General features: G+C 37.0%; 1 protein-coding gene across 7 annotated transcripts in view; it reads right to left on the reverse strand.

Moving 5' to 3' along the window:
* CACNA2D1 (calcium voltage-gated channel auxiliary subunit alpha2delta 1) overlaps positions 1-23,545 on the reverse strand; it is a 498,274-nt gene that overhangs the window by 441,115 nt on the left and 33,614 nt on the right. The window lies entirely within an intron of this gene.

Here is a 23,545-nt window from a genome sequence, read left to right on the forward strand (position 1 = left end):
AATTACCTAAAATTTCAAACTTACTATACTTAATGTGTTCAGTACCTGTTTAAAAATATAAAAGTAATCCATGGTGTAGAAAGTTCTAAAAAGAAAAGTAAAATTTCCTGTCATATCATGCCCAGTTCTATTCCATGAAGGTATAACCAATTTTTCCAGTTTCTCTTTACATTTCCTGTCTGGCCATGTTCATTCTTGAAATAATTTGTTTTCACCTCCATTTCTTGATTCTGCAGCTGTAAAAAGGGCCTACTCACCCCTGTGAAATGTATGGAAAGTAACTCACATGTGCCACCTTCCTATCTTCCCCCCATATATCCATCTGTCTTTCTCTCCTCCTTCTTCCAACTTTTCCCAGTTATAATTTTATTTTTAATTTTCTATTATTTTCATCTTAAGAATGAAATCGTACCTTAAGAATCTATTGGACCATCCATAGGCTTTAGGCAATATTTCTCATTCTTAAGTATGAAAAGTAAAAAAAAAAAAAAAAAAAAAAAAAAAGTGCCTTGCCCTCCCATCCCTTCATCACTTTCTCTCCCCCATAACCCACCTTTGTCCCATTACACCATTACATTGAAATTGTCAACATTCATACATTTACATTCTATTTGAACTGTAATGGATTTCTGCATTATCCAAGAAGCAGAAAGTTTCTATTTGGTATTAAAGCATGGTTCATTTCAAATCTCACATTTTCTCACCTCCAAAGAAGTTGAAAAAATTTAAATAGAAAAATTAGTGTTGTGACTGATTGTAAAGGTATTAAAAAGTCAAATAAGTCTACAACTCCAGCTTATGGCTTTAAGATAATATCAACTTTGTGTCAAAACTTTGTTTATATCAAAGTCCATATAGAGAGAAAATATCTCAAGATTATTGGTTGTTTCAAGGATAAATTTGGAGAATTGATCATTTGATTTTTTGCGTATTGGAGTAATCTGGAAGTATTACATAAATAAAATCCCATTGTAACCCTAGATAGTCTCTTAGAACACATTTTCATAGAGAGTTAGATGGCAGGTAGGAGGGAAAAGTATCTGTTGAATAAGCATTTTGATGAGATATACTGAATTTTCACCAAACTTTCTACCTACCAACTACTCTTTCACTGTTATTGTATGTAAATATGTCTTTAAGAAGCAAAAAAGACAATCGAGATCCCAGGGACCTAAAAGAATATATTCTCAAGTTATTTGTGACTGCTTTTATCATTAGCCTAAGGAAGAAAAACAATAATAATTGAAGACTGTTGAAAAACATTCCTCTGGAGTCGATTTTATTCGTGGATCAAAGTTATGTTATTCTTGGACCACATGATCTTAAAAACCCACAAAATTATTTTGCCTGAGTTTCGCCTTGCTGTTAAACACTCAACTACAACGGAAAGAAGTTTACAAAATCCAGTCTTCTAGTTATTAATCCTTCAACAACTCATATATTGAAAACCCATAGAAAAACTTTTTAAGATCTAAGTAAACTAAGTAAAGGATTTGAGCTGCCCTCTAAAATGAGTACATACTTCTACATACAAATTTTCTTACAGATTTATTTCCCTTCTTACTTTATCCTCTAGGAAACTCAAGAATGAAATCTACACCCAATTTTTTTTAACAATGCAATATCCTGTGGTTTATATATTTGGGTTTAACCTACTCTAGTCTTGTACTTACATTTGCCATTTCCTGTCTTTAGCTCATATTGTTTTTAAATTCTACCTATTATGTTCTTGTAAGTGTAAAATATAAGTGTATAATATAATATCAAAAGAAGTACAGTTTTTCCTAATAGACTTACTTGCCCGTATTGCATATGAGACTATTTTAAAAACCATACATCAAGGAGATAAATACAGCATCCTAACCTGAAGAATGCATCCTCAATAAAGACAGTTTGAAGCCCACAGTAATAGAAATGAAGTTCAGGTTGAAGCTGGGTTATATGCATACAGAGTTCTAGTAAGAAAACAGACATATGTGTAAATAACTGTATATAGCAATTCTTTTACATTTATGGAAATTTCCTGATTTTCTGGGAGCCAGAGTTTGGTCCTTCACCATGAAAATTCAGTAGAATTAAAGCAAAAGGAACACAGAAGCAAACAGCCCTTACCCTAGCTTCTGATCCTGGAGCCCTCCTCTGTCAAGTGGGTGATTTAGACCCTAAAGTATTCTTTTGTCTTCTTTGTCTGAAGTCATTCCAAGATTAGTTTGTGACTTGCTTGAACATGTTTCACAGCAGTGATCCTGGGCTATCCCATTCACTTCTGACCCGCACCTGCTCTTTTCAAGTGTTGCACCAAGAGTGGCTGAGGCCTCAACAGAGGCGTGCTGGCCCATTCACTGAGACTATTCAGAGAACTGTCAGGGGAGGGGCAGTGGGCGGGATGGAGGCCCTCCAGAAAAGAAAGCAAAGTGACCCCTTAAATCAGAAAATGACCTTCTATTTGTCGTTGGTTGTCTAAGTAAGTGTAAGAGGACCACCTCCTCCATAATACGCTTTGTGATACCATAAATGTTACACGACCTAAAATGGTGCTTCTGAAAAGATTGGATGAATTATTGGCATTTAACGCTAATCAAGTGACATGTTTAGATATACAGAAAGAGTATAAAATCTATTATATGACTGGCATTCATACATATTTATTATTGTTCTAAAAACAAAGCATAAATATATTTAGAGACAATTCTGCAGGAAAACATAAAATGGTAGCATGGGAAGTACAGATGATGTAATTCTCTCCCTGTCTACAGTTTGGGATTCAGAAGTTCAATTGCTTCTACTGAAACAGTACTGTGATTCTTCTAAACCTTCAGTTCCACAGTAGTAGAAAGAGGACTCACTCTGATACTATATCTAGTAACCTAAAAGTCAACATAAGTTGTAAAATTAATCACTAGGCATATTTACACATTTGCCATTTAGAATACAGCCTTGATTAGAAAATAGATCATAATTCACATTGGGTACTTTTCTCTACTAGACGAATTTACAGAACTTGTGTTTCAACTTCTTTTACCAAGATTTTTGGGCCACTGATCTATTCCAAAAGAGAAAAATTGGCCCTAAACTACACTTTTCCATCCCAAGGATGTTAGTAGATAAGATTGCCAGCTGTACCACTGCCACTTTGAACTGAAAACTATTTGCCGTTCAATTATTCATATCCAGCCCTTGTTTGGAAGAGAATGCACTAAGGAGAAATAGAGCAGCAAATGCAAAGACTGAAAAGAAAGAGGATTTTTAATAGTTACGATGGAAAGAAGCATCACGGAAGAATGACAATATTTGAACAAAGGACAGAGACAATGTACTCAGGAATTATAATAAAAATGGACAGCATGCTCGGTATTCATATACACAAAATAAATCAGTAGCAAATATGTATGAAAAGTTCAATGAAATGCAGAATGAGCTGAAGCTTTCAGAGTAGGACCAAGCACTGTGTTTATTTCTATTGTTTTACATCTATCCCTAAGCTCTGCTCTCCCTGGACCCATCTCCAAGGGGACTTTCATCCCTTTGGCCTAAATCCATCTAATTTGAACGAGGTTTATTTGATCTTAATGCTTATTTACTAATATACACATGCTACATTCCTATCTCATTCAAAGTTCTTTTTACCCAAATTAAAATTTCTGACACTGCACTTAATAAATATTTATAGAGTACCTCTTCACACTAAGGCATGTAGGTGACCAAAATTTTACATATTTGAAAAGCCAAATGATTTTTTATTAAACTGAACAAGCCAAAAGCAGCTTCTGGAAAAATCTGCAAGTATATAGGAAGTGTATATGTGCTAAGCATAGCCAAGTGAGTGCTGGAAATATGAAATGGTGGAATAATACAGAAAAACCAGTTCCTTTTCAGCTATATAATTAAATCCTTCACTTACCAAGTTTCACATGACATAAATACTAGATAATTAATGCAACAATTGAAAAAGCTCCAGGGTTTTTGTTTGTTTTTTTATTTAATTTCAATGCTTTGGATTGAATTCTGCGCCCTCCCCCCCAAATCATTTGTTGAAGCCCTTATCCCTAATGTGACTTACCAGGAAATAGGACCTATAAGGAGATAACTAAAGTCAGATGAGATTATGAGGGTAGGGCCTCCATGATGGAATTAGTGGCTTTATAAAAAGAAAAGATGTTCTTTCTCTGCCCAGTGAGGACACAGTAAAAACGTGGCAGATAACCTGGGGAAGAGGATTCTCACCAGGAACCAAGCACCTTAATCTTGAACTCCTCAACCTCTACCACAATGAAAAACAAATGTCTATTATTTAAGCCACACAGTCCATTATCATATTTTGTTATAGCAGCCCAAGCAGACTAATACAATTTGTTGTAAAATATTTTGAAATTAAAATAAAGTAGATCCTTGCTAGTAAAATGAGGAGAAAAAAAGAAAAAAAATACTCTAGAATTTAGGTTTCACAATACGAAATGAACATAGCGTTAAGAGGCTAAAGATAAAAGAATGTAAAGCTTATTTGTTTGCCTTGTACATAATGACAAAAGTAACTGGTTGAGGAAGAGATATTTTTCATATAATTTGAAATCAGTGGAAGTTAGGGCAGAAACCAACCGAAAGTGAATTCCACTGCTGAAAATAGCAAAGATGAAGTTGTTTTTAACTGAATGTTGATGCAAGACACAAGGGAAAATGGGGCATGATGTAAGAATCAATTAATGCACATAGATGGAGCATAAATCACATTAATGTACTGAAATGCTCCCATACTCTTAGCCCCTCCTAAAATCCTGGGCCCAGTGCAAATCTTTCTTCCCTGCCAATAGTTCCCTCCTCCTCGTTGCAACATCTCCTAAGAAACTTCACCACTTCACAAGACAGTGAGTCTAAGGATTCTCTGCCTTCCTTCTGGATGGCAAGCTCCCTCCGGAATAAGATAACATTTTGCTCAGCTTGTGCTGCGCTTGTCCTTCTCTTTCCAGCCCTGCTACTGGCTACCCAAAGAGGCTGGAGAGCCTCCACTCCCACTGCTGAAATAAGAAAGATACCTCAGAATTTCAAATTGGAATGGATTGTAACTTACTACAGAAGGAATTAGAGTATCTTTAGAGAAAGGGACTTCTTTATAAATATTTCTTCTGCCCCCACACCTCTATCCTCCACCCCTCATGTCTACAAACGTCTCTCACTGATGCCCATAATGAATAAATGAGCGTGAAAGCCTGGATCTTCACGATAGAGTTGAAATTGTTCTATTTTAATTTATCTGGTACATGTGGGCTAAATGGGATTTAAAAAAAGACCTGGGAACATGTTGTTTGTTAGGATAAAATATACTATTTGTTTTCCAAAGAATTCACTTACAAATACACTTTCGGAACACTACAGAGAAGTATCCCCTATGCTGGATATACTTTTTGATATTGTATTTGTTTGCTTTTTCACTACATAGCATTAATTACATCCTAGCATTAATAGAGTTGCAAACGCATCTGGAAACAACTGAGCCAGAATTTTTCCAGGTAATTTCCAAATATTTTGGGTTCATGGAATCACTGTGCCTTCTTGGAAGCTTTTGCAAAGTCCCTAGAGACCATCAGCTATCATTAAGTAAGTGGCAGCTTTTGCTTGTACAAATAGCAATAACCACCACCATAAGCACACTCGGCAAGGGGAAAAAAAAAAAAAGGAAAACTTTAGTATTGAATACCCTTCCACTTTAATCAACCAGATTCCCAATTCTTATTTTGTACTGCATTCTTCTGGGAAACTTTTATATCAAATGCAATTGCACATCATTAGAAAGTGCAAAATATACAGTACGTTAGAGATACATGTGCACATGAGATTGAGGGAAGAAATTAGTTCTTGTTTCAAATTACATTTTAACAGAGTCATAACCTTTTGAAGCCAAGGGAGAAATAGCAGAAATATACAATGCCAAGTATGAAGACAGTCCCACACCCACTGAAAGACTCCATATGCCAAAGTACCTGATCTGTTGTTAATCACTTCATTATACAAATATACTATGATAATTTGGCTTTTAACAATCTATTAAAAATCATTATATCTATCTCAGGCAATTAGATTAGCACCCTCCACATACACATACATACACACACACACACACACACACACACACACAACATATACAGTATAAAGTAGTAGCAATTTAAATATATATCGTGTGGTTAAAGAATAGTGGTGATATTTAATTATTAATTATTGCACTTAAGATAGTTGTCTGAAAAAAAAAACCCATCTCCAATGGCCATATGTCCTTTATAAATCATTAAATGCCGTTACTGTGACGGTTAGTGAAGTAAACCATATTGGTAGTCCTTCCCGGGTTCAATTTTTTTATAAACAACTATGATAGGGAAAGATAGCATAAAATAGAGAGGGAAAGGTTAGGACCTGAGGTCCCTGGGTGGGGAAAACATGTGTTTTGGAACAATGCTGGGAGGGTCTCACCACAGCAAACCCTTCGGATGTAAGGTTCCTCTTAAGAATGTACCAGATACAACCTACCCCGCCTCAGGTTCCCCTCAGGAATGTATCTAAAAACCTAAGTATGGCCATAGACCACTCCTCATGCAATGGAAACGAGCCAATCAGGAATGGACAGCCCAGTACCTAGAGCTATTAAGCCAATAAGGGTAGGACCTGAGAAGGAATAAGGGGAAAGAGAGTGGGGCGCTGACCCAAACTTTACAAAACAAGGGTCCTTGCCTAGAGTCCGCAGGCATTACTTTTGAATGTCCCCTTTCTGTCAAGAGAGCTTTCATACTATTATTCCTTTCTAATCTTATACTCCAATAAACTTTTGCCTGCTGCTCATTTCGTGTCCACCCCTTCATTCTTCGAAGTGGCGAGACAATGAACACTGGGGATTAAGGTAAAGAATCCTCCAACACAACCATTAGAAATAATACTAATGAAAACATAAATATTTGCGAAAGAGCTTAGAAATAACTGTAGCATTTGTACACTGCAACATTTAAAGCATTCTTTGCTATTGCAATCCCCACCACCACCACTTTAAAAAGGGTACTTTGTTTAATATTATTCTCCACGTGAAACTGAAGATCACTGCTGGATCAGTGAAGTTCAGATTTGAGTCAAAAGCATACGCTTTTAAGCAATATCGTTAGCTTGTTTTGTACTGCCAAAGTTAATGCTTCTTCAAATTCGCAAATGTTTTATCATGCTTGGAAGTGCCAAGGGTGGCAAATTTTATTTATGAAGTTATGTTATATTGATATGATGATCCAACAATGAACGTTACCATGAAAATACCAGGTTTCGCTATCCTTAATTGCCTCTTCATTCTCTGAGGCACTGAGATGGCCAGGAGGGGTAACTAATAAAAACCTATCTTTCCTACAAGATTTCAGACATCTTCCATTTCAAAATACCTGAGACCACAGCAGTAAGAATTCTGTTACTTCTTCAACTAGATGCAAATGCGAGGTAGCAAAGAAAACTAAATACATTAGAATCACATAAATTGTTCATGTATACAGTGAAGGTTGCTCAGTTCAAATTTAAATCAGAGTTAATCTCCTCATCTGACTTTCCACTGGCAGAGAAAGAAATACGTGAAAATAGGGAAGAAGTACTGACTTTCTCCTTATAAATTCACTTTTCTTCCATGAATTAGAAAATATTCTACAAATTTCACTATATTTGACAATCAAAGGTGGTGGCTACGGTGTTGTTTTGGTTTGGCTTCCTTTACCAGGGGTGACATGGAGGTATGACTGGCTAGAGAACAGGTTAGAAAATAAATTCCAGATGTTCTAACCACCAGTACACTGTTGTGAGAGCAAAATGCACAAAACCGCAAGAATCTATGCAAGTTGGCCGTTCATGTTTTAGAATATTTGCCATCTCACATACGATCTGCGAAGGCCAGAGCATCGATGCTCTGGGCAGCTCTAGGGTAGTCAAGAGAACAGCAGTAGGACGTAGGCGAGGAGGCAAAGAACAGTCAGCAAAATTTAGGGGTATCCAAGATCACCAAACTTGAGGCTCACTTGCTTCCCCAGGGTGGCATTTTCATCTCAGGAACATAAAAAGCAAAGAAAGACTGGCTTGAAATTAATATGAGGCTCTGTACAGTGTTCACCTTTTGCAGACAAGAGGAGAATACATAAATTCACTCTAAAGGTAGTATGTTCATAATCTTGCCTTAAGAATTGATCATCTAAACTTTGTTCTCCAGAAAAGAATTGTAAGAAATTATGCAATTGAAAACAAAATTTAAGGTAAATCAGACAACAAGAATGGAAGATTTTTTTTCATGTTTATTTATTTACTTTGAGAGAGTGGGGGAAAGGCAGAGAGAGAGAGAATCCCAAGTAGGCTCCGCGCTGCCAGCATGAAGTCCGACGCGGGCCTCGATTTCACAAACCGTGAGATCATGACCTGTGTGGAATCAAGAATGCAATGCTTAACTGACAGAGCCACCCAGGTGCCCCAAAAGATTATTTTTAAATCCATAGACTATTTGCTTTTATAGACAGCTATCACTTTGGCAGTCATTTGTACCCCAAACATTTTAATGCACACTAGAGACCTGAATACTCATAACAGGTGTATCGGACAAAAAAATGAATTCCAAATTTCACTTATTTATTATATATGCTCTGATTTTTTTATAAAGATTTCCTGATTCTTTACTTCATCTCCATCTTTAAATATTTGTTGCATGAATAAAGCTGCATTTACATGCACAGTAATATAAGGTATTGTCTCTACTAGAACAATCTCCCAGTCTCCCTCCCCCACAACCTTCTCATTACGCAGTTGGTCCACTTTGCTGAGAGTTGGGTTTGATGCCTCATTCTCACCTGATGTGGGACCATACAAACTTTAGTTCTTGGTTCCCAGATTTAAAATACAGGTAGCAATACCTAAATTACTGGGTTGTTAGAGGAATTACAGAAACTAGTATATGTAAAACTAGTATATGTAAAAACTAGTATATGTACGTAGTATATGTAAAACTCGTATATGTAAAACAGAAACAAGTATATAGTATATAGTATAAGCAAGCAGATAAGTTAAATATATCTCACATGCTATTCTGTATTGTTATTTAAGTTTTCAAAGACGGACATCAGGATCTCAGAGAACACAGGGGTGGCAGGAATTTCTCTGGGATCTTAAGGGGTTAGGACAGGACAAGCAAAATCAAGATGAACTAACGCTGCAGAAATCTGCCAAGGTTTACAGAGAGAGCTAGGTGGGTGTGACTCATCTGAATGACAATCAGCAGAACATTTTCCTTTTAAATTTCTTTTAATGCTTATTTATATTTGAGAGAAACAAAGCGCGCGAGCAGGGGAGGGGCAGAGAGAGAAGGAGAATCTGAAGCAGGCTCCAGGCTCTGAGCTGTCAGCACAGAGCCGGAGGCAGGCCTCAAACTCAAGAAAATCGCAAGAGCCAAAGTGGGAGGCTTAACCGACTGAGCCACCTAGGAGCCCCTCAGGAAAACATTTTAATGTCCTCAAAGTCAGTGAAAGAAGCTGCAGAAGAAAGACTGGAGAGACCAATTCTTCTCTTAGGTCTCAACCTGCATTTAACAAGAAGTGAGGTTACTGGTCCTTACCTATGTGCTAACCTTCATATTCTCTTGGAGTAAAAGAAAACCCTGTTGGGAAAGGTGAATATTCATTCTCCCTGCTTTCAAGCAAGTGTACAAACCTAGAGTTGAAGTAGAGTGGAGAACTGAGAGACTCTTTAGGATTCCTTAAAGCAGGTCTTAAGAACTACATCTTCAACAAGCAATAGCCAATTAGCAAAGAACTGAATAGCAAAGAGGCAAAATACTACTTCTAAAAAAAAAAAAAAAAAAGTATTTAGTCATCAGTTACCGTGAACGGGTACAGTTCCAGAGATCTTGGGAAGCCTGACCCCCACCTCCCCTGCACAAACGACTTGAAAGACATCCTTCTTCCCTTGAGGTGCTTTCCGTCCATTATTGGATGGCACCTCCCCCACACTCATAAGTATAAAAGTATGTATCCAATGTTAATCAATGAATAGAGTAACAGTTATAACACTAAAATAAATTTTGTAATGTTAATCATAGCAATTGCTTTCAAAGAAGTATTCTTTTACATGGTGCAGTACCTCTGTATGCGAAGGCTGATTTTATTTAAGGTTGATGCTGTCAGGACATTCACTCTTTTTTCCCACTACAAAAACATAAAAGGACCTTCTTCCAAGGTACACTGTGTAGAAAAGTGGGGGGGGGGGGGGGGGGCCGAACTGCCAAAAAGCTGTACTTCTAAGCAAGACAACTGGCCCATTAACAAATGTCTCCGTCAGTATTTTACCATCTGCTGTTTGCTCTGTACTTGTCAATATTGAGCATCACTCACAGTTCATATGACCGTATAAACTCTCAGAAAGCAGATTACCAAGGTAAAAAAAAAAAGCGAATTCAAAGATGGTTTTAGAATGTGACAACACATTCACCACGCAAGTGTATAATTAAATGATTAGGAAGTCTGCAAGCTTCATGTGTCAGGAGGAAATTCCTCATAATTTCTAACGGTGGATTAAATAGGACTGGCAAGTTATGCAATCCTGTCTCTACTTCTCCCCCTGACTCACCTGACTTTTTACCCACTCATCCAATTCAGAAGCCTCAGCTTACCCACATTAACCTGCTCAAATTCAAAACACAGGGAAATTTTAATTATTGACATCAAAAAGGGAAATCGATATTATGGAAAGCCAGGAGAATGTACAGCACAAAAAATATTGTATTTGGCCTTTAAAGACCTTAACTGTTCTCACACAACAGACTTTTTCCCCTTATGTTTTGCTTCTTTGCATAGATTCAAACCAAACAGAAAGCAGGGGTTGTTTGCAGAGATAGAGTTGGTGGTCCTACATGGCAGGATTTAATTTTTTTTAATATTTATTTATTTCTGAGAGAGAGAGAGAGAGACAGAGAGAGAGAGAGAGAGAGAGAGAGAGAGAGAGAGCAGGGAAGGGGCAGAGAGAGAGGGAGACACAGAACCCAAAGCAGGCTCCAGGGTCTGAGCTGTCAGCAAAAAGGCTGATGAGGGGCTAAAACTCACAACCATGAGATCATGACCGGAGCCGAAGTCGAACGCTTAACCAATTGAGCCACCCAGGTGCCCCCTATATGATGGGATTTAAAGGGAGCTGGAAAAATCAACTTCCTTCCCACCTGCAATTAGTCATTCCTTGTTTTATACAACTTTTTCTTTCCTGAAATATTGTTTTATTTTAAAATGCCCCTGTGAGGGTTGACAGGTTAAATCACTATCAGTTTAAAATGAATGAATTTATTATTATGATTGAGAAGATAAAACAATACATGAACAATAACTGGCTCGGGAAAACAGGAGAATTATTGCATCCTGTCTCATGTCAATGCACAAATTCTATTTACAGATGTTTCTCCTTGGATTTAAATATTCAAGTGCCTCTGTAAGTCATTAGAAAACAGCAAAGGTAAGAAACAAATATATTAGCCTTTTACCTTGAAAGATAATACTCTCCCTTTCTTAGTAATATTCTGGAAATGGTATCAATTTGATCTTATTATCAATACCATGAGTTTTACAAATGTGAGGTTATAAGTAATCTGTCTTCCAGCTCATTCCTGTAAGATATGAATATGATAAAATCTCATATCTACACAAAGAAAAAAAGAAAGAGAGAGAAAGAAAGAAAGGAAAGGAAGGCAGGCAGGCAATATCACTTGAATTACCTTGAAACAGCGTCTGCATGTAAAATTTTTACCTATATACAGACATGTGCTATTTTAATGAAGTAATGGAAATGAAGGTCATCTCGCAAACACAACGAACAAATGCTAAGTATGTTCTGAATATAAAGGAAGCAGAATCTGTGCTAAAGGCTACAGAGACATGTTCAAATCAGACAAGGGCTCAAATAACAGTAATGAATCCATATTAAAAAAAATACAGACAAATAAAAAGAGCTAATAAAATATACGTTTAAATTTGTAAGATTAAAAATAATATTTAATCCCTTGGGTATTTTATCCCAATGTAGTAGCAAACAAAAATGTATTTTCTGCACATTCTTAAATTATTTCAATGTAATCAAAACTAAGACTTGAAAAAAATTATCCAGCAAGTAAAATCCATTTACAAGAATATTTGCCAATGACAGCACCCTCTTGGGTATAACTACTAAATGCTGCATTGTATGTAAACTAGAGCTTTCATTTGCGTTTTCATGATATAAAGAATCAGACTTAAAAAAACTGTGAAAAGAAATATTTATTCTTGATATTCAGAAATGTAAAATCAAATAAACCTGCAAAATAACTAGACACTTGAGTTGCTGATATTTGTACATATATATAATTTATATACAATTTCTTATTTATAGGCAGACATCTTACAGATTCCTAATGAAATATGAATGAGAAAAGAGCAGAAACAACCCTTTATTGAAGTAAGAACTGGGCAGCAGTTGAAAGTTTAAGTGAAAAGGACTGAAAAAGAAAATGCCAAAGGTCAAAAGTGAAAACCACTTATTGAACCTTTGGTAGGAGGCAAATATACACTGCAAGGAATACTGAGAAAAGATGTTCAATTCCTATTCTCAAATAATAGATAAGAAAAATTTAATAAAATAAAGTACATTAAGCACATCACTAGAGACAAGTACAAGGTCGAATGGGACCCAGAGGAATGTTTGATTAACTCTGGAGCAAAGGGGGAATTGGAGGGGGTCAAGGAGGGCTGCAGGTCTGGACAGGCTGATTTTCAAATCAGAATTCAGAAATTATTTTCATAGTCCTTTGCTCCTCTTTACAAATTTTAAATAGCTTACAATAGCTTACAAGAAAAGTGACACAGGAAAAAGAAAAAGAGAAAGAGAAAGGGAAGGAACAAAGAAAGAAGGAAAAAAGAGAGAAGAAGGAAAGGAGAACAGAAGGAGAAAATAGGAAGGGAAGAAGAGAAGAAAGAAATGGGGAAAATACTGAAATTATCATATTAAAATTTATCATAGATAAAATCTGTCATACAAAGATGACAAGTAGGTGGGTGGGTGGGTGGATGGATAGATAGATAGATAAAGTAGGTAGGTAGGTACTTAGCAGGTCAGGAAAGAGACAAAAAGAGATTATCAACCTCCAAGATCATTTGCAAATTAGTCTAATGCACAAACATTTTTTGAGAGCAATGTATCTTGCATATAGAACAAAGAATAAGGACCATTCCCAAAGGAGCAACATGTACAAGTTTATTTGGGGGAGATTTTAGGGGCTTGTTTGGTTTTGGTTTCTGGTTTGTTTTCCTAGGATCCTTTCTATTTAAAAAAAAAAAAAAAAGATTTCTCAAAAAAATGACAAACATGTCTGGCTACTATTAACATTGACTATATTATAAAGTTCCTAAGCCCTGATCATATTGGAAGCTCTGAGCTTCCAAATCAGTTTTATGTACTTGGGGTAGATAAATTACACATTAGCCATTACATTTAATTACCTATAGTTATTGCATATAAAACATGAAGAGGTAGAGAAGTAATAAGGAAGAGAAAAACCAAGCCATAGCACCAATGGCTTAAGTTACTAGCTTCAAATTCAGAATAAACCCAAATATCAGAAGTAAACGAATCAAAGGCCATTTTTCTGTGAAAGGAGGGGAAAAAAAAACAAAACAGTAAGTATAACAGGAAAAGAATCAAAGAGGTTTAAAGCCACTTCAAACCTTTATTAGTGAGGAGAACATAAATCTATTACTCCCCTCTCTCTGTTTTACTAAATAGAACTAACCACCAGATTCTAACACACTTTATCAGAATGGAGAGTCATTCTGCAAAACAACATCTCTCTTACTTGAAAGAGTTTACATTTTCTTGTCCTTTAAACCTCTCACCCTCAACCACAAAAATAGAAACTAACAATGAGAATCAGAATAAGTGACAGTAACAACTAGCACTTCCCATTTCTCAGAAATTATGGGAAGTGGTCTACCTTTAAAGCACCTGATAGGCAGATAATGCAGGCATTCACTTTGCAGACGTATTTATTGAATGCCTATTACATATGTAGGATATTATTGTAGACATTAGGAATACTATATTGAACGAAAAAGACAAAAATTGCAACTCTGACAGACTGTACCATCTACAGGAGTAAAATGAGCTGCAGAGAACTTAAAAGATAACTTGCTTAACATTGCATACTGAGTGACTGACAAGGGCAATGTCAAGCGGTCTAATCCCAGTGCTCTTTCCTTTAACCATGTGCTTTGTTGCTATGGAAGTAAAATCATACTTGCCAGGGCTCACACACGGCATTCTGCTTTTCAGACTGCAGATTTTTCCACTTAATATTATATTAGTAATTCAGTGTAATACAGTTATAGTTAAAAAAAAATAAACCTCTAAGCACAAAACTCACATTAAGTATGAAAAGCGAAAGTGTTTATTATAAAAGTGTTTAAGGGAATAAACTGAGTATTATGTTGTTCACTGATATGAACTGTTGGTTACAATAAGTAATTTATTTGAGTACAATCAATAGTCTAAAGGAAGTTAGAATAGCATGCTTGTCTACCTGTACTTACAATACAATAGTTCAAACTTTGCTCAATGTTTAGTAGTAAGTGTATTTTCCTCGGCCTATAAAAATATCTTGTAGCAGAAGAACATGATAAAGTCAGGCCAACAACTCATTTCAATAGTCTTCAGTCTCCTCCAATGTATGTAAAAAAATAAAGTGAGCATAGGACACATTCCTTTCATTTTATTATTATTTTTTTTTTTTAGAGAGAAGAGATGCCCTCTCTCTATCAAAATATATAAGTAAACTTTAAAAAAGCCCGGGGCACCTGGGTGGCTCAGTCGGTTAAGCATCCAACTCTTGATTTGGGCTCAGGTCATGATGTTGCCGTTCTTGAGTTCTAGTCCCGTGTTGGGCTCTGTGCCAACAGCATGGAGCCTGTTTGGGGTTGTCTCTCTCTCCCTTTCTCTCCCCCTTCATGTGTGCATGAATTCATTCATTCATTCATTCATTCATTCTCTCTCTCTCTCTCCCTCTCTCCACCCCCCCCACCTCAAAAGTAAATAAATAAACTTGAAAAAAACAGACGCCCAACTGAGACACCTAGGTGCCCCCTCTTTGGAATTCTTTAGATCCTCTATTTCCTCCTTTCTGAATAGTTATACACTTTCTGTATTTGTATTTACAACATTTTTAGATTGTGATTATCCTTAACAATATTCATTTTGCCTAAAATTGAGCATTTGAAAAATGCAAACGTCTGTGCTGATACAGCCCACAAACGAGTAGAAAACCCGAAGGTCTATCAGTGATTACAATTTAGTCAGTGTGCTAATGAAGTATTTACACAAAGGAAGAGCAATATTAGCAAAGATGGTGGCATTTCACGGTTTCTGACTACCAAAGTTTTTGAGAATATAGTCATAATAACGAACGTGCTAAGCACATATGACCTCAGTTAATCATCCTTGCCCTGTTTTGTGACAGGCAATGTTATACAAACGAGACACACAGAGGTTAAGCAACTTGCCAAAGTAACACAGTAGTGGAGTCAAGATTCCTATTGCTGACTAAATAAGACTTTCAACTGGGTCTTGAAAGATGAAACAGATCTTAGTAGATGATAAAAGGGGCAAAAGACAAGCCAGGTGGTGGGAATTATATGACCAACAGCAGAGTGTCATGAGCAGGGGAAGGGACCGGTGAGACCAACCAGTGGGATAGGATTACAAGGTGGACAGAGTGGCCAAGGCAAAGCCTTGGAGAGAGTCTGTGTCCAACTGCTCTTTCCCCTAAATATCTAGAGATGAAGTCAGTCCTTACACATCAGGACCGTAGGAGGCTGAGATCAGAGCACAGCCACTTAAGCAAGAAAGGACTCAAAGACCTTAGAGCCCCTATCCTAGCAGCCCCTTCCTAACAGGGAGGAGAGAGACTCACAGAGGAGGAAACAGCACTTTGCAAGAGAAGGATCATGATTGCTTCAGGATTCTTATTGCAGCAAATCAGCTAACTTACTCTTCCCATATTAAAGACAAATATTCTGTTCAGAGAAGCTTATTTTTAACAATATAGTTTTCAAGTCACAAGTTTATGGGTTTTTAAAAATTCTTTATTATTCACTATGTGTTGAATGACGTATTTATTACATAAATACCATGTGTACGCGTGCATGTATATCCACACTAATATATCCAGAGAAGTTAAATGCTGCTGTTGGACACAAGACAAATAAAATAAACGTCATTTCAGAACCGCTTTCCTCATGTCTGAGTGAAATCTCACTACAAAATCACTGCAATTTTTCCTTCCTTCTTTGGTCCCATTCTCCCTCCCTTCATCTTTCCTTCTTCACCTCTTTCCTTCCTACCTTTTTTTTTTCCTTCTCATTCTTTCTTTTAATTATAAATTGAGAGTTCTTTTGATATTGGAACAGAGACCTTTCTACATTTCAGTAATTCAAATCTAACCAAAACAATCACCAACATCGGGCCAGATTCTGATTATTATGAAATCAGGTTTCCGGCTTCAGCAAAGTCACAATCAGCACTGAAATCACTCGTGCTTCCACTCATTTCTTTTTATCTCTGTTGTGATTTAACAAAAACTGTGTGGGTTAAATAGCTATGTAGGAATTGAACTATGCTTACAAGATAGAAAAAGAATTTAGAAAAAATACTGTTCTTGGGTGTCTGGGTGGCTCAGTCATTGAAGCATGTGACTTTGGCTCAGGTCGTGATCTAAGGGTTGTTGCGTCCGAGTCCCACACAGGGTGAGCTCGAGGCTTGCTTCAGGTGAGGCCCGCTTCTCTCTCTCTCTCTTTCCCTCACTCTCTTTCTTTCTGCCACTCATACAATTGTCTCTCTCCCTCACTCCGTTTTCATGCTCTCTCTCTCTCTCAAAAAAAAAAAAAAAAGTAAAAGAAAAAGTCAAAGGAAAAAAATGTTAACAAGTTTCAGTTTATATTTCCCTTCTATAAACTGGCAGAGGGGGAAATTGGTGACAATCCCATGTTACAGGTTCAAATCCCTCTCTGTGTAAATGAGCAAAAAACTAAAAGGCTCCAACTCCCTTCTCACCTTCTTTTCTTTCCATTTTATAACCTCCATTTAAAAAAACATTTAAGCTCCAAAGTCGGGGTACTTAGGAGAATCACTACAACTCACCCCTATCTTCTCTAGGTTAAACGCACCTACAACTAATAGTGAGCATTCTACGTTTAAGTCACCAACACACATTCTTCCAATTTTCCAGATTTATAGCACAATTCATTCATTTTCAGCTATGTTTCTTTGACACCCACCATATGCCAGCTATTGTGTTAGGCATTAGAAATAAAAGATAAGTGGTGCCTAGGTAGCTCAGTCAGTTGAGCGCCCGAATTTGGCTCAGGTCATGATCTCAATGTTTATGAGTTCGAGTCCCGCATCAGGCTCACTGCTGAGCCAACCACAAGCCCACTCTGGATCCTCTGTTCTCTTCTCTCTCTGCCCCTCCCCACTCACACTCTATCTCTCAAAAATAAATTAACTTAAAAAATAAAGAAATAAAAAATAAATGAGACACACATTCATTCATTCATTCATTCATCCCTTCCATATGTTGACCTTTCTTACAGACTGGGGCTACAGCAGTGAATTAAAAGGCAAAAATCTCTATCCTAATGGAACATGCCTTGTAGTGAAGAAGGTTAAAAAAAAAAAAAAAAAAAAAGGTGAGAAACAAATATTTAAATAACTGCATTACCTAAATCTAAGTGCTAGAGAAAAATACAATTTGGGAAATGGGATAAGGAGTGTCAGAGTAGAGCTGTAATTTTAGAAGGTGGACGAGGTTTAGTTTCTGTTTTCAAAAACTCATTAAAAAAAGGCTTATTTAAAAATTTTTTTTTAACTTTTAAAAAATATATGGCGATACAATGTGAGAGATGTTATGAAGGTTATCAACAAAATGCAACTTATCTAACAGAAGGAGCAATGAAAGAATCACAGAGGGAAAGAATCAGCTGTAAAAGACAAGACATGAACAAAAGGGCTGGGCAGGACAGGCAAAGGAACAGTATATGCAAACTCACAGAGCCAGTAGTTCGGCAGTAGCTTCTATTTTTCAGTGTACAACAGCAATCACCATTTAATCCAGAGCCTTCCATGTCCCAGACACCCGCACCTTATTACCCTCACAATATATTTATGGCTCTATTAAAGTTGTTCCATTTTTTAAAATGATGAAGTGAGACCAGAATGAAATCTTTCAATCTTAACAAACAGGTCGAGGCCAACGAGTTAAACTTGATCCTGTAAGCAATGCAATCCACTGAAATTCTTCAAATAAAGAAGGAGCATGGTCACATGTTTGTCTTTGCTTGCTTGTTTTTTAAGATACTGGACAGCAATGTGGAGGACAGAATGTGGGATTGGGTGACGACAATGTTAACATATTATTATTTTTAATAACAAAATGCCCTAAGAGGTGGAAAAGGCTTCCTCTAAGCCAGTATCACTGGGGACAGAAAATGGGGTAAGGAAAAGATGTGGTAGCCCATTGATTCTGGGTGTGAGGGGTACAGAAGAGTATAAAAAAGGGAAGTCCTGGTGAGCCTAGGTTTCCTAGCTTAGAACACTGCAAGGGTGATGCTGTCAGCCAAGAGAAAAAGAAGACTGTTTGGATAAGAAAGGATGGGGTGGAGAGTGCTCTAGTTTTGAACTCGTTAAGTACATTCTTGGTGATACTCAAGGCAAGATAGCCAGATGATAACCAGACCCTGATTGAAGGTCCTAAAGGTAACACGTTTAAGAACTGCCAATAAATGTATCTTTGTATTAGTAGGAGTGTTTTTGTTAGCGAGAGACAGAAAACCCAAATTCTAACTCATTTAATAGAATTATTTTTAGCTTACTTGTTAAAAATCTCTAAAGATAACAAGGACTTCAAGTGTGCTTTAATTAGGACTCAGTTCTTTCTCTGCAGTTATTTCCGCACTGCCTTCTTCCCTGTATCACGTCATGACGTTTTCCATTAGGGTAGCAACATCATGTAACAATCCCCAACTTTACACGTATCCTACAAATTTCAGAAGATAAATTTTCTTTTCTCTACCTATTGAAAAACAACCCTAGACATCCTTCTAAACCAACTTGCATGTCATTCCCACCATTGTCGAGAAGGATGGGATTGCACTGATTAGCTTGGAATTGGAACTATATAGATACCACATAGTGGGGGGAATGCAGAATAAACGCTGGGGAAGCAGTCCCAGTGTCCCCCTCGATTCCAAGGCTGACAGTGGTTTATCATTCCATTACCTTTAGTGAAAAACTTTTTAAATCACAGCTGAAGAAAAAAAAAAAAAAAAAAACAAGTATCGTGCTAAGATTTCTTGACTTCTTAAAATTGCCTGAACTTCAAATATCACCCAAGTCCAACCAAACACCTTGCCAGATGTAGCGACAATGGAAATATGGAAGTTATATGACAAAATATATTAGCAATGTAAGCGCTGAATAGTTTTCATGTGAAGGGATAACATCTAATGCTGTTAACTGAGAATTCACTTTCTTCTCCCTTTCTCTGCTCCTCACCCTCTAATCCCTGTACTGAGTCAGTAGTCAAAGGAGGATACCAGAGTACACAAACCAAAGAGGCAAATTCTTGGATGGGAGTTCTCAATAAGTTCTTGAGACATGGAAGTGGCTGACAGACACCAGTGACCTGAAGGAACCTCATGGTTGCAATGAGAAGGACACAGAGTGACATGCGCAGGAACATGCATATCTAAGGATCTGCAAGTGGGGACAAGGGTCAAACCAGATTAGCTCCCTTTCAAAGGATATTAGATGAAGGCTTCATTTCCAAAGTTTAGAAGCTTAAATGCCACCCCTTGTTCAAATGGATTAGGGGAGAATCCTTATAATTGACTGAGGTTACTTGTAAGTGTAAATGTAAGCTTCCATTCTCTATGGTCATTCATAAGGCTCAAATTTAAAATTTAATTGCGGAGGAATAAATATAGTTAAATGTCTTACATACTTACTTTTATATGCATTACAGAAAAATTACTGAAAGCCACATTCTTTAATTCCACATTTGGCACGATGAGATAACTTTAACAACTAACTCACTTTTCACACCCTCAGTGAATACGAACTTTACTCTGCAGAAAAGAAAACCATGAGACTGTGCTGTATGTCTCACACAGTTCCCCTCCGTGGTCAACAGAAAAAGATATTTGCTGGATCAGTGAAGTCCAGCGAGAGCAGTGATTTGCCAAATATGACCCATCAGGGCACTGGGAATTTCGGATTCGATTTCAGCATTTGTTACTGTCACTCAAGTACTAAGTCTATATTTACTTGGGGCAGTGAGTGGAGATTTAAATAGAAGAATCCAAATCATCCAAGAATCTTTCCTTTCCTGAGTTAGCTGATTTTGAGAATTATTCTCATTGAGCTCGAGTGTTTCAAAACTGGTCACATAAAATTCTATTGATACTACAATAATTTTTTTAAGGTAAAATGGGAGGGTTAGCAAAAAATATTGATATTTTCTTTAACGTTTTTTAAATTATCTGATTAATCATTTCAGTCACTGTTTTTGGGGGTTCCTAAATATAAAATATGTCCAAAGGCATAAGTTTCAATATATTGAAAGGCAAGAAGTGCTCTAAATTTGGGGCGCCTGGGTGGCTCAGTCAGTTAAGTGTCCGACTCTGGCTCAGGTCACGATCTCACAGTTTGTGAGCTTGAGCCCCACGTCAGGCTCTGTGCTGATAGCTCAGAGCCTGGAGACTGCTTCGGATTCTGGCCTCCCTCTCTCTCTCTCTCTGCCCCTCCCCCGCTCACGCTCTGTCCCTCTTTCTTTCTCTCCCTCTAGAAAATAAATAAACAAAAACAAAAAAAAATGTTGTTAAAAAAGAAGTGCTCTAAATTTAAAAGTGAAAATGGGGACTCCAGGGTGGCTCAGTTGGTTAAGCAGTTCAAGTCTGAATCTTGATTTTGGCTCAGGTCATGATCTCACAGTTGGTGAGAGCAAGCCCCACATTGGGCTCCATGCTGGGCAAGGAGCCTGCTTTAGATTCTCTCTCTCCCTCTGCTCTTCTCCCATTCACACTCTCTATCTCTATCTCTCAAAAAATATAAATAAATAAATAAATAAATAAATAAACAAACAAATAAATAAATAAATAAAAATTTAACTTAAAAATGAAAAAAGTGAAGGTGCATGGCTTAAGACAATCACAACATGAAAACAATAGAACATTAACACATTTGTAAATGTGTTTATTAAATGTACTAGAATTTAGCAGAATCATTTTTAAAAAGACATAAAATTAAGATTTAAAATCAACATGCCAATTAGGGTATACAAATAAGTCCAACTGATGCAAACAGAATTCTATTTCCAAAGCCAGGGAAACTACTTCATTTCTAAGTAAAGGCAGTGCAACATTCCTGGGCAAAAACAGAAACAAAAACCAACTAAAACAACTAAAACTACAGGAGCTGATCAATAGGAAAAGGAAGGACAAAGTCTGGGAATTCATACTGGGGCTGAGGGGCCAGGAGCAATCTTGTTGGTGGAATTCAGACAGGGATCCCAAAGGATATGGCTCAGTATGTACTTCTGTATTTATATAATGCAAATGATCACGTGTATAACTGGAACTACTTTTCAAATATGGGGATTACGGTTTGAATGCTGTTTGTTGGAAGACATTCCCCAACCTACCATCAAAGAGCATCATAGTCTCAACTCTCTTCACATTTGGGTTCACAGTTTGGATTCTTGTGCTATAATTAAAAGGAAAAAGATGTCACTAATGGGGGAGTTGGTACATGTGTCCAGGCACAGGGTTTATGGGAAATCTTGGTACCACCTTCCTCTCGATTCTGCTGTGAACCTAAAACTACTCTAAAAAATAAAGTCTTCAATTTCTTTTTTCTCACTTTGGAGAAGACTTGGCTCGGAAATCATAGTTTTGATGTTCAATGCACTGCTTTTTTTCTGTAAATCCTTCCTCATCTATTTGAATCTTGGAAGCTTTTTGTGTATTTGTTTTTTGACTCGCTCCTTTGTTATTTTTAAACTTTTCATTTTCTTTTCAGTGTTATCCAGGTAATTACTATTTTTTAATTCAGTAGTTATAATGAATGAACAGTTATACTTAAGTCATTTCAAATGATAGGCCCACATATATAAAAACTAATCTCAGTAATCAAATGTGCTATTTACTACCCCTCTAAAAATATTATAAAGAGGTCAATCAGGCACATCTGTTAATGGTAAATGTCTTCTGTCCAACTGAAGAATGTGACTGGCACAGACACAGAACTCCAGCCCAGCTCAACCTAACAGCTGCTTGACAGTTGTCTTCAACTCTGTGTTCAAGGGTTTTCTGAGGGATCTGCCTGCCACCTATGTGGTGTGAGCTCACGTTGCCAGAGCTATGAAAATATATTTGAAATTCAAAGAAGCAATGGGTGTGACATCCATATTAGATGACCTGCATGTGGGATAGAGGTTTTCATATCACTAGATAGGTAAAATAATTGTGCACAAATGTCTCAAATTTTCTGCACCTCTATAAAATGTATACTCCTTGTATCCCCCAACTATTCAAAGAAAGATCACTGATGTTCTAATACACTTATCAACTGCATTTTACTAATTATCTGCACAATGGCCACAAAAAGAAAAGCAAAGCTTGCTAAATTATTTTTAATTGAGATATAATTGACTTCACATACAAACACTATGTTAGTTTCAGGTATACAACGTAATGGTTCCACATCGGCATGCACTGTGAAATGATCACCACAATAAATCTAGTCATCATCCATCACCATAAAAAGTACCAAAAAGGATTTTTTTCCCTTGTCATGAGAACTTTCAAGATCCACACTCCTAGCAAACTTCAAATATATACTACAATCCCACCGACGATAGTCACTAAACTGCAGCACACCCTACCCCCGTGACTTATTCATTTCACAACTACAAGTCTGTATGTCCTGACTCCTACATGCATTTCACCCCCACATACACAACTCTCCCCCCTGGCAACTGCCCCTCTGTTCTCCATACCCATGAGCTTTGTTTCGTTTGTCCGTCTGCTTTGTTTTGTAAATCCAACACACAGGTGAGATCATATGGTATTTGTTGTTCTCTGCCTGACATTTCACTTAGCATAATATCCTCCAAGTCCATCCATGTTGTCACAGGTGGCTAAATTTTTTTTTTGATGATTCCTTTTAACAAAAAATAAAGTGCATATGTCCAAATATAATTTATTAATAATAATAGCACTGAAATAGAATTAAGAAACAGCAATAATTATCATGAATAAGAGATTCCACGTCTAAGACTTAACATTTGGTGCCCATAAGGCTTTGAAAATTCCTTGAAAACAACTTGATGGCCCTATCCTCTGCTCCACCAGAGCTTGAGGACACACAGACTGGGTCAGGGCATGGCAATAAGAAAGCCCAGGAAGAGGTTCTAATGCTTGATGAGGTCAATTATACTCTG

The sequence above is a fragment of the Panthera pardus genome, unplaced genomic scaffold, assembly GCF_024362965.1.
Source record: "Panthera pardus isolate Hobbes unplaced genomic scaffold, ASM2436296v1 HiC_scaffold_8, whole genome shotgun sequence".
Taxonomy (NCBI): Eukaryota; Metazoa; Chordata; class Mammalia; order Carnivora; family Felidae; genus Panthera; species Panthera pardus.